We start from the raw sequence: 14,083 nt of genomic DNA, 5'->3' as shown, positions 1-14,083 counted from the left end.
CGACGAGGCCAGGGCGGTCGCGGGAGGCGATGCAGCACGGGGCCGTCGCTCTGTGGCCCCTCAGCCGTCGTGGCTCCATCGCGGAGCTCATATCTTCTTCTTCTTCTTCACACTTTTCTCGTTCTCTGCTGCCAAAGGGGTAGCGGGGGGTTTCTCCCTGGTTCAGACAAACTGGAAAACAGAGTGGGCTGGGCTGGGCTGGCATGGGATTCTAATTCTAATTATTTATTTTAAAAGTGAAGTTAAGTCTAAATTGATTTTGCTGATTCTAATTCTAATTATTTATTTTAAAAGTGAAGCTAAGTCTAAATTGATTTTGCTAATTAGAGCCTAAGTTTGCTAATTGACTAGCTAAAAATCTTAACTAAAGTTTGTTACAAAAAGATTAAGACCGGCGTGGATATCGGTCGACCACCGCCAGAGAGAAACTGTAGAGAGAAAACTATAGATTTCTATTGCTCTTGTGAGAATGAGATGTATAAATGAGGAAGAGGAGACCCCTTATATATAAGTACATCTTTAATCATATCCGTAGATCTCTCCTCGATTTAACGGTGGAAATCGCACATTCCCAACTACCATCTACATCCATTTATCACAGGAGGGTACAATTACAATATTGTCCTCTCCCAAGAGTATTCTAGAGCGTACAAGAAAACTCTAGAATTTGAAATCCTTAAGGTCTGCCCACTCGTTCATGGATCAATCATGATCCTTCGTGCAGAAACCCTCGAGAGTGATCCAATTCTCTGAGCCGTGACATTCTTAGACAACGGCGGTGATCAACCGATGTCCATGCCGTTTTAATTTAGATTTCTTAGCTAGTCAATTAGCAAACTTAAGCTCTAATTAGCTTATGCTATGGTTGATAAAATCAATTTAGATTTAGCTTCACTTTTAAAAAAAAATTATTAGGGCATCTTAATATAGTCCCACTCTTAATGAAAATGATTAGAATTAGAATCACCTTTGACATGGCCATGTTTACATTTTTACCCAACGGAGAGAGCAGACAAATCGAGCCCTCTCAAGGGTTTTGCCTTTTTTTAGGTTTCTTGTCGCGCTCTTTTTCTACACAGTGACGATATTTTTGCTAATTGGGATAACTTTAATATTTGAATTTCTTTTTTTAATGTTGTATTTCGTCTTTTTTCACTCTTTTTTTAATTTGTTTCCCGATTTATCATTGGAAGCTCCACGGACAACGTGAAGTTACGCAGATACCCTGCCGTCCGTGCCATTTTGCCAAGGGTAGATGTGTAAATTTGGTGAGCGCAAGTGATCCGTATGGGGCTTGGTTGGCAGTGCGGAGTTCGCTTAAGAGAATTTGTTTATATACATAAAATTTAGTAAAATATATTTAAAACTTTCAAAATATTGATTATACAAGAGATTTCGATGAATGGACAACCATAAAACTTTCCCTAGTGTTTATTTGCTCTAAAAGGAAATGCATTTAAGTTATAAGAATAAGTTTGTACAACTATAATGTAACAAGATAAACAAGTTTCTCATGGCACAAATGATAACCATTTTGTTCCTAGGAACAATTTATTCCTTAGATAAGTTTCTAAGCAGAGAAACACATTTGATGACGACACAAAATTTATGTTCCCTTAATAAAATTCGTTTGATAACAGCACAAAAATTCTATTTCCAAAATTTTGTTTCCACATTATGTTCTCCTTATGTCGCAAAAACAGGGTAGACAAGCGGATTTTTCCTTTAATGCCGCAAATGATGATATTTTAAAACTGATAGGAAATCCTCAAATACAAATAATGGAAATCCTCATTTGCAACGTCGCAACGACCCAATTGCAAGAGCGGAGCTCTACCAACTGAGCTATATCCCCCCGAGCCAAGTGGAGCATCACATTACAAGAGCCAAGATAGGAAATCCTCAAATATAAATGATGGAAATACATTACAAAAGTCGAAAAATACAATTTCATGGAATCTCCGGCATATTATGATCACTTGCTATTTTATTGGCAATATTGTCCCAAGCATGTTTGTCTCAGTTCCCTCATCGGTCGATGAATCGTCTATAACTTGATCTTGTGTAGGTCAAAGCGGGTACTCCGGATCTCCATAAAGAAAAAATTTCTTATCCCTCTTATCTTGATCACGGATGTAATTATGAATAACACAACATGCAATTACAATATGTACTTGCTTTCAAATTGTAGATGAAAGCATGTGTCTCAAAATGAAGAAGCGATTCTTTAATGCCGCAAATTATCTCTAAATGACATTCCTTAGTGAAGAATGCCTATAGTTGAATAATTTTCTTGCTCTTCTTGGCCATCTCGCTCTACCCCTATAATGGCACTGAACATCTAGAGATGGTGTATCAATTCAAGCGCAGGAGCTTTGATATTAAGATCGCATCAATGTAATGTTCTTTGACTGTTAATAAAAGAAAATAAGTGAAGAAAATTGAAAGAGAACATACAAGCTGCTAAAAACACCAATTGGCAGCAAAAATCTCAAAAAGAGGAATATCAATGCCGCTAGAGTTAATCACTGTGGAACTTGAAAAAGAGGAAGAATGCTCAAACTGTCATACAATCCAAGATTGCAAACGATATATTAGGCTGGGGGAAGTTGCATAAACTCAATGATCGAGGAAAAAATGTAAACCATCACTAAAAACAAAAGCTGGGAGGAGGATAATTGGATCATTTTCATTGAGAATAGCAGCCATATGATCATGTGAAGTTGCAGTAAATCGGAACGTAATTTTTCTGACCACGAAAAATCCCAAACTGATATATCTGTGATAAGTTTACTCCAAACTAATTTTTTGATTACCAAAAACCCTAAACTGGTAAATCTGTGATAAATTTAGCCCAAACGAATTTTTTTACCACAAAAAACCTCAAACTAGTACATTCGTGACAAATTTACTCTCCGTTAATTTTTGTTAAATTGGATATATACCAGGAAAAATCACAAACCGGTACATCAGTGACAATCAAAAAGTAAGACCTCAAACTGATACACCCATCAACTGCCACGTGCCATCCAACTCAGCAATTTTACCAGTTTGGGATTTTTGGTGGTCAAAAAATTAATTTGAGATAAATTTGTCATAGGTTTACTGGTTTTGAATTTTTTTTTTGGTATTAACCCTTTTTTAAATGCAAACCAACCATCTCCTTGGATTAGCATGTGGTTTAATTTCATGCATAAAGGTGTTGTTAAAATGTGGGAAGAATTTGAAGTCTTGCATATGGTTGTGGACTTTTATAACTTCGGCTGATTATTCTTCATATTTTTTTCTTGTCTTGGACATATATGAAGCCAATTAATCATTAATTCGCATCACACAACTAAATTTCCCACAAACCAAGATACTAGGGTTTGAGTTTTGTTTTCTATTTCTTTTCTAATCGATTGAACACCACGCCTTCACCTTATTTAAGGCGCCCTTGCAAGTGACTAGTTGTGTTATTAGATAAATGGGTAGTCGGTTTCTTCGAGCTAGTACCCGATAATTTTAAGTGAGTAGTTAATGATCGTCAACATTGAATACTTAGATTAAACCTCTGAAATAACTATAGGATTATGCGCGAATACTCAGTTGGAGATTAACGTATGCATCTCATGATTTGAATTAGTGATTTCCGCGGCTGTATCTATATCTATATCCAAAAAAAAAAGATACAAATTGCATATCAGAGTGTCATGATTTTCTTATTTCGTCAACGTTGTCGAACCTTGAAATGACCTTATCATCATCACATAAATCTCGAGAACAAAATATTTACTAAAGATTGTTCATTTCAAATTAAACTACCCCTTACATGAACTGAGGCCCAAAACTAATAGTTGAATTAGAACAAAACAAAATTAAAAGTTGATTAATATCCAAAGCTAATTGGCAGCTGAATTAAGAAGAACGTAATTTCATTGCTTTTTCCTCTGTGACATGTGCTTAGCCTCTTCGAGCTCCGCCTTGGCCTGATCCACAGCCTCATAGAACCTCTTGCGGGCAAAGTAGCTTGATGCGGTTATGCGTCGAGATAATTTGGTTTTGAAGCAATTCTTGTAACTTTTGGCATTTCAAATATTCCAAAGGAACGACGTAATGCGTCTCCTCTTCGCCCATATATATAGCAAAGCATCCTCTGGGAGCCACCCTCGACTCTTTGTGTTTCAACCTTTTGATCATCGAGTCATTGAACTTCTTTTTTCCTCGCGATCATTGTCGCCATTGAACTTCTTTTTTCCTCGTGAAATCATCACGGTAGAGACTAATGGAAAGAACTTAATGAGGGTGATTTTGAGATGATAAGATTTTTAGTGTGTGAATTATATATGTAAACATTCGAGAGTAATGATGTAAGTCTATGTACTAGTGGGATTAGATAGGTCTACTATTCCTAAAAGAACTAGTAAAGAAGAAGTGGTTTTTCAGTTGATAATCTTCGGGCCTAAACGAAAAGATACAGCGGCTATGTGTGCTCTATTTAGAATTTGAATGAAATAACCATCCACGATATGCATGTATGCAATCTTCCATGTATCTTCCATTAGATAATAAGAAAACAGATATAGTTGCTTGCCAAATAAAGAAGATCAGCAGGTGTGATGTTGATTCTTGATTCGATCCAACCTAGATTTGTTAGATAACTCACGAGGGACATGATGATCGTTTTCCTTTAAAGATACGTGCGATGACCATGATGTAGTCAATAAATTATCATATCAATACAAAATTTTCTAAAAAATGTAATATTTATAGGGCTAATACCACGAAAAACCTCAAACTGGTACACCTGTGATAAATTTACCATAAACTAATTTTTTGACCAACAAAAATCCGAAAGTGGTACACTTGTGATAAATTTACCCTCCATTAGTTTTCGTTAAATTTTACTATCAAATTGCTGAGTTGGATGACACGTGACAGTTGACAGGTGTACCGGTTTAGGGTTTTACCCATCCATTTGTCACAGGTTTACAAATTTGTGATTTTTTGTGGCATTAATTCAATTTAACGGAGAGTAAATTTGTCACAAATGTACCAGTTTGGGGTTTTTGATGGTAAAAAAATTAGTTTTGGATAAATTTGTCATAGGTATACTAGTTTGAGATTTTTCGTGGTCAAAAAATGAGTTTGAGATAAATTTGTCACAAATGTACAAGTTTGGGATTTTTCGTAGTATTAACCTATATTTATATCATGCGATATGCCGACGTGGTGTTGTGCATATCAATAAATATTAATGTAATTAAGAATCCGTAGGTACTACAAAAATTAAAGTTGTCAATGAATAAATGAGTTTAGTAATTTTTTGGGTTTAGTATATTTTCAGAGTAATATAGCATAAGTTTTGTTCTCGAATAAAAAGCCCATAGTTTATAATCTTTGACTTTTTTTTCTTTTAGGCTGTGTTCGTTTGCAGAAAAGTATTTTTCCGGAAAATATTTTTCGCGTTTTCCGGTGTTCGGGGGCGGAAAATGTTCCGTGGGAAAACATTTTCCTTCCCCACCCCCAAATCCTTCATTGTTTTGAGGAAAATGATTTCCTCTTTTCACAAAGAGGAAATCATTTTCCCCCAAATTGAAGGCAAAATTGCCCATGGGAGGGAAAATATTTTCCGTGGGAGAGGAAGTTGATCGCCGGTCACCACCGTTGGCGGCCGGCCGCCCGCCGCCGCCGGCCGCCGCCGCCGCCGGTCGCCGCAGCCCCGCCCGCCGCCCGATCGCCGGCCGCCCGGCCGCCACCGTCGCCGGGTCGGGCGGCCGCCACCGCCGCCGCCCGACCGCCGGCCGCCGCCGGTCGCGCGCGGCCGCCGCCGCCGCCCGATTGCCGCCGCCGCCGACCACCGGCCGTCGCCGATTGCCGCCGCCGCCGGTCGCCGGCCGTCGCCGATTGCCGCCGGTCGCCGGTGAAAAATATTTTCCGAAACTTTTTCATATTGGTTACCAAACACCGGAAAATTATGTTCCGGGAAAACATTTTTCAGGAAAATGACTTCCGGGAAAATATTTTCCAAAAAAAAAATATTTTCCGCCAAACGAACGGAGCCTTAAAATCGGAAGTCTCTCCAAATATCACTAGTCAAATCATAAAAAAGGTCAAATCCCTAAAAAACCACAATATTTTACACTTGAAACAATTTAGCACGATTTTCCAAACGTCTCAAATAAAAGCATGACATTTAAACTCAAGACTTGAAATTCGAGTAAAAGTTGATACTTTTTATTGAGACAAAAAAAAAGTTCGGATCAGAATTATCGCTCAAGGTAAAATTGGTATTTTTTCTAAATTCGATCGAAGAAATTGTGGGATGCAGCCACGTGGGATTTTTCTTTATTTTGGAGGCGTGGCTCTATGGATATTCTAACCCAGGGTTATAGATCCTAGGGTTTTTTTAAAAATATATATAATAAAAATAAATATTATATGGACCCTATAAAAAGGGACTAACCAAACAAAATGGGCACTTATTAAGCACCGATAGAGAACATTGTACGACCTGATCCAATGAACCAAGCAAGTCATGCACTACATGAACGTTGTCAAGGACGAAAAGTATTTGTCAGTTTGTTCTTTTTCTAAATATATTTCGTAGGATAATTATCTTTTTTATCGAAAAATGAGTCGAGAGACCTATCACAATTTTTTTTAAAGTAAGAACAACTTGCTAAAATAGAACTAAATTAACTAGCAAGATTGTTCCATCTCTCCACCCATTTTCGCTATCCTGCTTCGAATTCGTGGAATGCATCTTCAACCCCCAAATGCGTGTGCAGAATGACACAGATGCCATTATTAAGATTATATGTAAAAGGCAATGCATGCAATGAGTAATGCGTTAGAAGAATTGACTTTAATATCTCCGAACTCAATTTTATGCACAAATGCTCGGTAACTCTAAACACTACCTAAATATGAATTGCAAGATTGCAATGACCAAAAATGAAATATAATTTTAGGGAACTCTTTGGAAACGAAAATCTATCAAAAAGGTCTGAAGCCTATTACGTTGGTATTACTTCGTCCTAAACCTTTCAATTTGATTAATTTAGTCATGAACATTTTCACATTAGTACCAATTTAGTTCATCCGGCCAATTTAGATCAGAAATCGCTATCGAGCAATACTTGGGCGAGGGCGAGTGCCGACGAGGCTCCCCTCGCCAAATCTGGCGAGGCCAACCCTTGCCTAGGCGAGGGCAAGGATCAGGGTCACCGGGCCTTGCCCTCGCCCAGGCTAGGCCTAGCTAGGTGCGGCGAGGGGGCCCTCGTTGGCGCTCGCCTTGCCCAAGTGCGGCCGCGCAAGGGCAACCCTCACTGGCCATCGGTTAAAGAAAAGGGAAAGCAGAAAAGGAAAGGAAAAAATGGAAAAAAAATTCAAAAAATTTATTAACAAATTACAAAAATGTTCACGTAAGCGATGGATGTGTCATGTAGGACGGTCGGCGTCCACGTAGCAATTTCCAGTCTAAATTCAACGGATGGACCGAATTGGTACCAATATGAAAATGTTTGGACTAAATTAATCCAATTGAAAGGTTTAAGACTGAATTGGTACAAATGTAATAAGTTTAGCACTTTTTTGGTATTTTTCCCATTTTGAAAATATACAAGAAGGACCTTCGGAAAAAAAAATTAGGTGTCAAATTAGGCAGGTTATTCATACTATAGATAGATAAAGGGATTCACAGGAAATTGCTTTCTCGTAATCTGACCCCGATGAATTGCGCCAAAGTGAACTTAAGACCTCACGGTTCTTATGATGCGCAATATTCCAAATCCATTTACCGTCAGTTAGGTCAGTGCTCGTTTTAATTTCTTGCCGAAAAGAAATTGTCAACATGTGGGAAGATTTTGAAGTCGATCTGATCCATATGCTTAATTAGATGGACATGATTTGAATTTTTTTTTTGGGCTACAATTTTAATCGTGTGAATCCTTCTTGTAAAGTTTTCCCTTGGTTATATGATGCCATCTGAACACTTGTATTTTTGGCCGTCTAATTAAAAATTTACTTCGCATAATGCAAATGAATTTAATATGACCCGAGCTATTGCGGTTTGAATTTTCTTTTCCATATTTTACCTCGCATAGTTGCAAGTGCCTCTTCAATTATCGTGTTCATCGACTTAATATATGACAAAACTGTTGGATTATGTGAGATTACTCGGTTAGGGTTTAAGTTAATACGTGTAGGGTTTAAATTGGTAAATTTCATCTAAACAATTGTCATTGCTCAAATATGCTTGAACCTTGACGATAGCTTGATGTCGCTGCAAACATCCCGAAACCAGACAAACTTAAGATTGTTTCTTTCAATCAAATTATTTTGCTATTAGACCGGACTGAATAAGGAATCGATCACCCTTCACAAAAATTATTTGATTTTAGGTGGGCAAATAAAAGGAAGAGAAAATTTTATTTGGACAAAATATAGCTACAAAACCTTCATGAGAAATACTAAATATATTTTCTATCTACTAAATTACTCCTTACATATCCATAAATCTCCACATATATAGAATAACTTAAACAAAAAGAAAAGAATGAAAAAGAAATATATTAGTAATTATATTTAGATTCTACATCTACAAAAAAATAAATTCATCGAAAATTCTAGCATGGTCCTAAAACCTTTCTTGTGTGACATGCGCTTAGCCTCTTTACGTTCCGCCTCGGCCAGATCGATCACTCTCTCGAACAACCATTGCGAGCACGGTAGCTTGATGCGCCTATCCTCCGATTGGATCCGATCTTCAAAATTATTAAGCAAAGCTCCAAAGATCTTGCAATCTAAATACGCCAAAGGGACCGAATAACGTTTCTCCTCTTCATCCACGTATACTTGAAAGTATCCCTTTCGAGCCATTGTTAACCACTCAACTAATCTCAAACTTTTCAGCATTTTTTTTTCCTATTTGAATGCTGAGAAATTTCAGTAAGCTCACTAGGCTAGAGAGATTGATTGCGGAAAACTAGAAAAAAAGGCGAATTGCAATTCATCTAGTGTAAGTATATATAGATTGCTGACAATGTGAGTAGGGTTTGCAGTAGAATTAGGATTTGGTTTCCTATAATAACTAGTAAGTATATGCATCTTGGGATAGGTAGCTTTTAAAGGTTTGAAAGATGAGGTCATAATCTACTCTTACTAGGAATTTGAAACCGTGTCAGTGTCTGTGATATGCTTAAGCTCTTTCGTTGACTAATAATCATTAATTTAAGCGATAAGTGCATTAGAAGTTCTAAAACTTGTCACAAAAGTGCAATTGAGTCCTAAAACTTTGAAAAAGTGGAATCAAGACATAAAACTTGTTACAAAAGTGCAATCGAGTCTTAAAATTTTCAAAAAAGTGTAATCAACCAAAAGACTTGATTGGACTAATTTGATGTTGATTGCACTTTTTGAAAATTTTAGGATTTGATTGCACTTTCGTGACAAGTTTTAGGACTTCATTGCACTTTTTGAAAGTTTTACGAATTGATTGCACTTTTTGAAAGTTTTAGGATTCAATTGCAATTTTATAACAAGTTTTAAGACTTCCAATGCGTTAATCCCATAATTTAAAGAAAAATTAATAGAAAATTTGACATATTCTTCCTTGGGTGCAATCCTTATGCAGCGCAAGATATTACATTACAACAAGAGCACAAAATAGTCACCACATATATAGTTTTTCATTTTTTAGTAATGACAATTTCATTCACTATATTAGTATATAGAATTTGTAAGATTGCTTATTTCCATCATCTTACTATTGTGTAACGCAAAGAGGATCTCAAACTTTTAAGGGATCACAATATTTTTTTTCTTTCCCAAAATATCCTCAATTAGTTATTTTATGAATATTCTATCGACGGACAAGAGTAACTTAACATTTTTTTTTTGTTTTATCTCTAATGTACTCCAGTTTTAAAATTTGAATATTTTTTATCTAATAGAAAAGTTTAAAGAAAAAATTTTCCAATCTTGAAATATTTTCTCTTTTCACATACATGTGTCAATAATTACTTTATACTATTTAGTAATTCAAAAATCTCATAATAAAGCGCAATATCTTTTACATGTTAAATTTGCATAGTCGCAACATATGCACTTTTGCTCGTATATATAGAAAACTCAAAGCTTCCTTGTCAAACTCAAACTTTTTTTGTTTAAGATACCATGCTTCCTTTAAAATTAATCACAATAGCCAATCGCCAATTCATTAGAAATTATTTGGTGAACATAATTTACACACTAAACTAAATTTGAATCTTTCATTTGATTGATCCCACAAACATCCCAACGGATTTTACTGTTCTGCACCGATGAGTTACCTCACTAGATGTTCCTGAGTGGCAAAGAAAAGACTTTTACAGTTATACTTTTTAACCCTTTTTAGCCTTGAGATTACTCTCGTGGCAAACTCTACTATATCTTAGGCCAATTTGCAGCAAACTTGGGTGGCGCAGCTTTTTTCCCCTTTTTTTGAAATAGCGATCAAACAATATCTCGAATTAGTTTTCATGCATTAGACTAAGTCTACCTCTCCAATCTGGTAAAAAAAAAAACAGGCCATCCACGACGAGACTAGAGGATTCATAAGAAATTACTTTCTTATAACCTGACTCCATGTGAGTGCACCGAGCAAGAAACGAACTTGAGACTCCACATTTGAGATTCAAGATGACTATCTCCGTGGGTTAGCATGTGGTTTAATTTCATGCAAAAAGAGGTTGTTAACATGCGGGAAGATTTTGACATCTATCCGATAGAAATGCTTGGTACTTTTATAATTTTTGGTTCATTATTCTTCATTTTTTTTCTTGTCTTGGTCATTTATGAGGCCAATTAATCATTAATTCCCATCACACAAATAAATTCACCATAAGCCGAGCCACTAGGGTTTCGAGTTTTGTTTTCTATTTCTTTTCTAATAAATTGAACTCCATGCCTTCACCTTATTCAAGGCGCCCTTGCAAGTGATTTTTTTTTCAAAAAATGCGTTATCGGGTTTTTCAAATAATTGATAATTGAGTAGCTAATAATCGCACGTATCGAATACTTAGATTAAACCTCATGAATAAATGTAGGATTATGTGAGAATACTTATTGGAGATTAATAAAGGCATCTCATTGTTCAAAAGATACAAATTGCATATCATCATTGTCAACGTTAAAATTACCTTATCATCGTTGCAAAAATCTTTAGACAAAATATATACTAAAGATTATTTTCTTCATGATTTAAGTTAGAGATTATCATCTAAACAATTGTATGCCGTCGAACCTTGAAACTAGCGTGACATCGCCCCAAAAATTGTTGAAACAAAACAGATTAAAATTGTTACTTTCAATTATACTACTCTACTATTCTATCAAACAGATTAATATAGGTACTTAGGAACTAACATCACATAAATTACATGGATGGAAGCTATTCGGCTTGTTCATATGCTCTAAGACAATTCGTTTAATTAAGAAGAACGTAATCCCATTGCCTTTTCCTTCGCGACATACGCTTGGCCTCTTCATGCTCTGCCTTCGCCTGATGGAGAACCTCAGCGAAATCCTCTTGCAAACAAAGTAGCTTGACATGATCACCCTCCGAAACCATCTCATCTCGAAGCAAATCTTGGAAACTTTGGCATTCCAAGAATTCCAGAGGAACCTCGTAACGTACCTCCTCTTCGCCCACATATATGGCAAAACATCGTCTTGGAGCCAATCTTGGCGATTTGTGCTTCAACCTTTCGATGATCAAGTGGAGCTTTCTTGTAACCCTCGCCATTGAACACTTCTTTTTATTTTTCTTTTCTTCTTTGGAATTGCTTGGAACTTTAGTGCGATCACAATGCAAGAGATCTATATATATATTAAAGTGTACTGGTGGGTTACTATTCCTAGTAGAAGTAGTAAGGAGTAATCTATCGCCTTATCGACTGAAAGGCTTAAAAAGATATGGTTGATATATTCTATCTAGAATTTGAAATAAATAATGGTTCATGATATGGATATACGTTCATTCATCTCTCATTTTGATGACAACAAAAGAAGAATAATGCTTGCAAAAAAAAAAAAAAAAAAAATGTGTAACGCCAAATTCTTGATTTGATCCAACCCAAGTAGCTAAGTTAGTTTACTCATGGAGCATTTGATGATATTTATTTTAAAGATAAGTATATGATGATCATGATGTGGTCTTTCATGGTATCCGAAACCATTGTAAAGAGTTTTCTCAAACAAATGTTGATTTAGGTTAAACACGTGATCTCTTATTTTGGAGAAATTCTATTATTCTTATACGCAACACTTACATTAATTTATTGGGAAAATACTACCGAAAACTCTAAACTATGATCACTGTGATATCAATACCCAAAACTTTTTTTTGACTCTAAAACCTCCAAACTTGTACCAGTGTACTAAAAATACCCTCTGTCTACCATAAAAGATCATAAGCTTTGCCAACTGTTATACTAATACCGACATTTTTTTTTGCGTGTCACCAGAAGCCCAAACTTGTACTAGTATGATGCCTCCTCTCTTCGCCTGCTTAATAGTTTCATCGCTCGAGCGCGCTCCTTGTTCACAGTTCACAATTCTCTCCAATTACAAAAATGGTCCCTATACTCATTATGAAAAAGACTATGGCGATAGAGCAAATTCGTCACTTAAACTCGGTATTAAGTTGCAGAGACTTTGACGACACTTCCCGCTAATTCCTAAGATTTAGATTTTCTATCGACCTGGAAAAGGTAGATGACGATACTTAGAAAATGAATGTTAATTAGAATATTATAATCTATAATAGAAAATACCAGGAATTCAAGGTGATAGATAAATTAGTGTATCGACTGTAGATGTTACACGTATAAGAGGTGAGCATCCGTTGGACGTGATCCAAAATAATGATAACAAACCAATCAAAATTGGTAAATTTCAAAGAGCTATACGAGCAGAACGGTGGCCGACATCCATCCAAGAGAAAAATTACCTAATATTCATAAACATGTCGTATGAATGCCAATTCAACGTAAAAGTTTAGGATTAAATTATCAAAATTAAAAGTTTAGGATTGGATTGGCAACCGTGTAATATATTTAGAACTTATTAGATAATTTTTCCTCAATCCATGATTACAAGTAACGGTGTTATTTCAATCACTAAATCCATTTAAGAGGAAACAACACTAATAAGGAAATAATGGATAGGAAAGTTGCAGGAAATAATGGGTAAATAAGTCTATTATTGGAGGTCCACTCATAATGTATCTTTCTTAAAATTGGCGCCAATCCAATGGTCTTCTGGTCAATAATCATACTAATCTTTTACGAGATCTTTCATTTTGTTGATTATTAAGTATTTTTATTTAACACTGATTTAACCAGAAAATAAATTTAAGAGTAGCTAGATGAGGCCTTTTCTATTTATAATCTAAGGGCACGATCCTAACTATCCGGAAGACACGAAATACCTTACTAGTTCCATTAACCTGTCTAGATGAGATTTTTGGCTTTTATAGGTGGCTCCGACCTAGAACAGTTTCGCGAGCAGTTAGTGAAAGTTGAACGGTCGATCTCCAATTTTCGAGTCGAAAATCCCTGACGCTCCAACCGACTGCATGAGCATGAAGCTGAAGGCATCCGACATAAACTATGCACCACTTCTATTAGCAAATCTGTGGTTGAAAGCGAATAACAATACTGTCACATAAGCATTATACTTGTATGAATCCGAAATGAAAAATGACACAAACTGTTCTTGAACTTTGATCTAATGTGTAATATGATCCATAAATTAGTCCCTGAACTTTTGGTAGATATTTAATTTAATCTCTCAACTATATGAAAATATTCAACGTAATCCTTCTATCAATTCAAGTTCAGAGACTAGATTGAATATTTCATATAGTTCATGAGTTATATTGAATATGTATCAAAAGTTCATTGACCATGCTAAATAAATTAAAAATTTAGCGAGATTGAGTATTAAATTAAAGTTAATGAAAGATTCATAGACTATTTATATCATTTTGCCAATTCAAAATTAACGAAATGTACACCGAACAAGAGATGTCCGCTGTGATCCGTGCATCGAGCACTTT

Source organism: Syzygium oleosum, unplaced genomic scaffold (genome assembly GCF_021117445.2).
Source record: "Syzygium oleosum isolate NSW1041296 unplaced genomic scaffold, Sole_v2.1 Sole_v2.01, whole genome shotgun sequence".
Taxonomy (NCBI): domain Eukaryota; kingdom Viridiplantae; phylum Streptophyta; class Magnoliopsida; order Myrtales; family Myrtaceae; genus Syzygium; species Syzygium oleosum.
The sequence above is the reverse complement of the archived record's forward strand: the minus strand, read 5'-3'. Positions refer to the sequence as shown.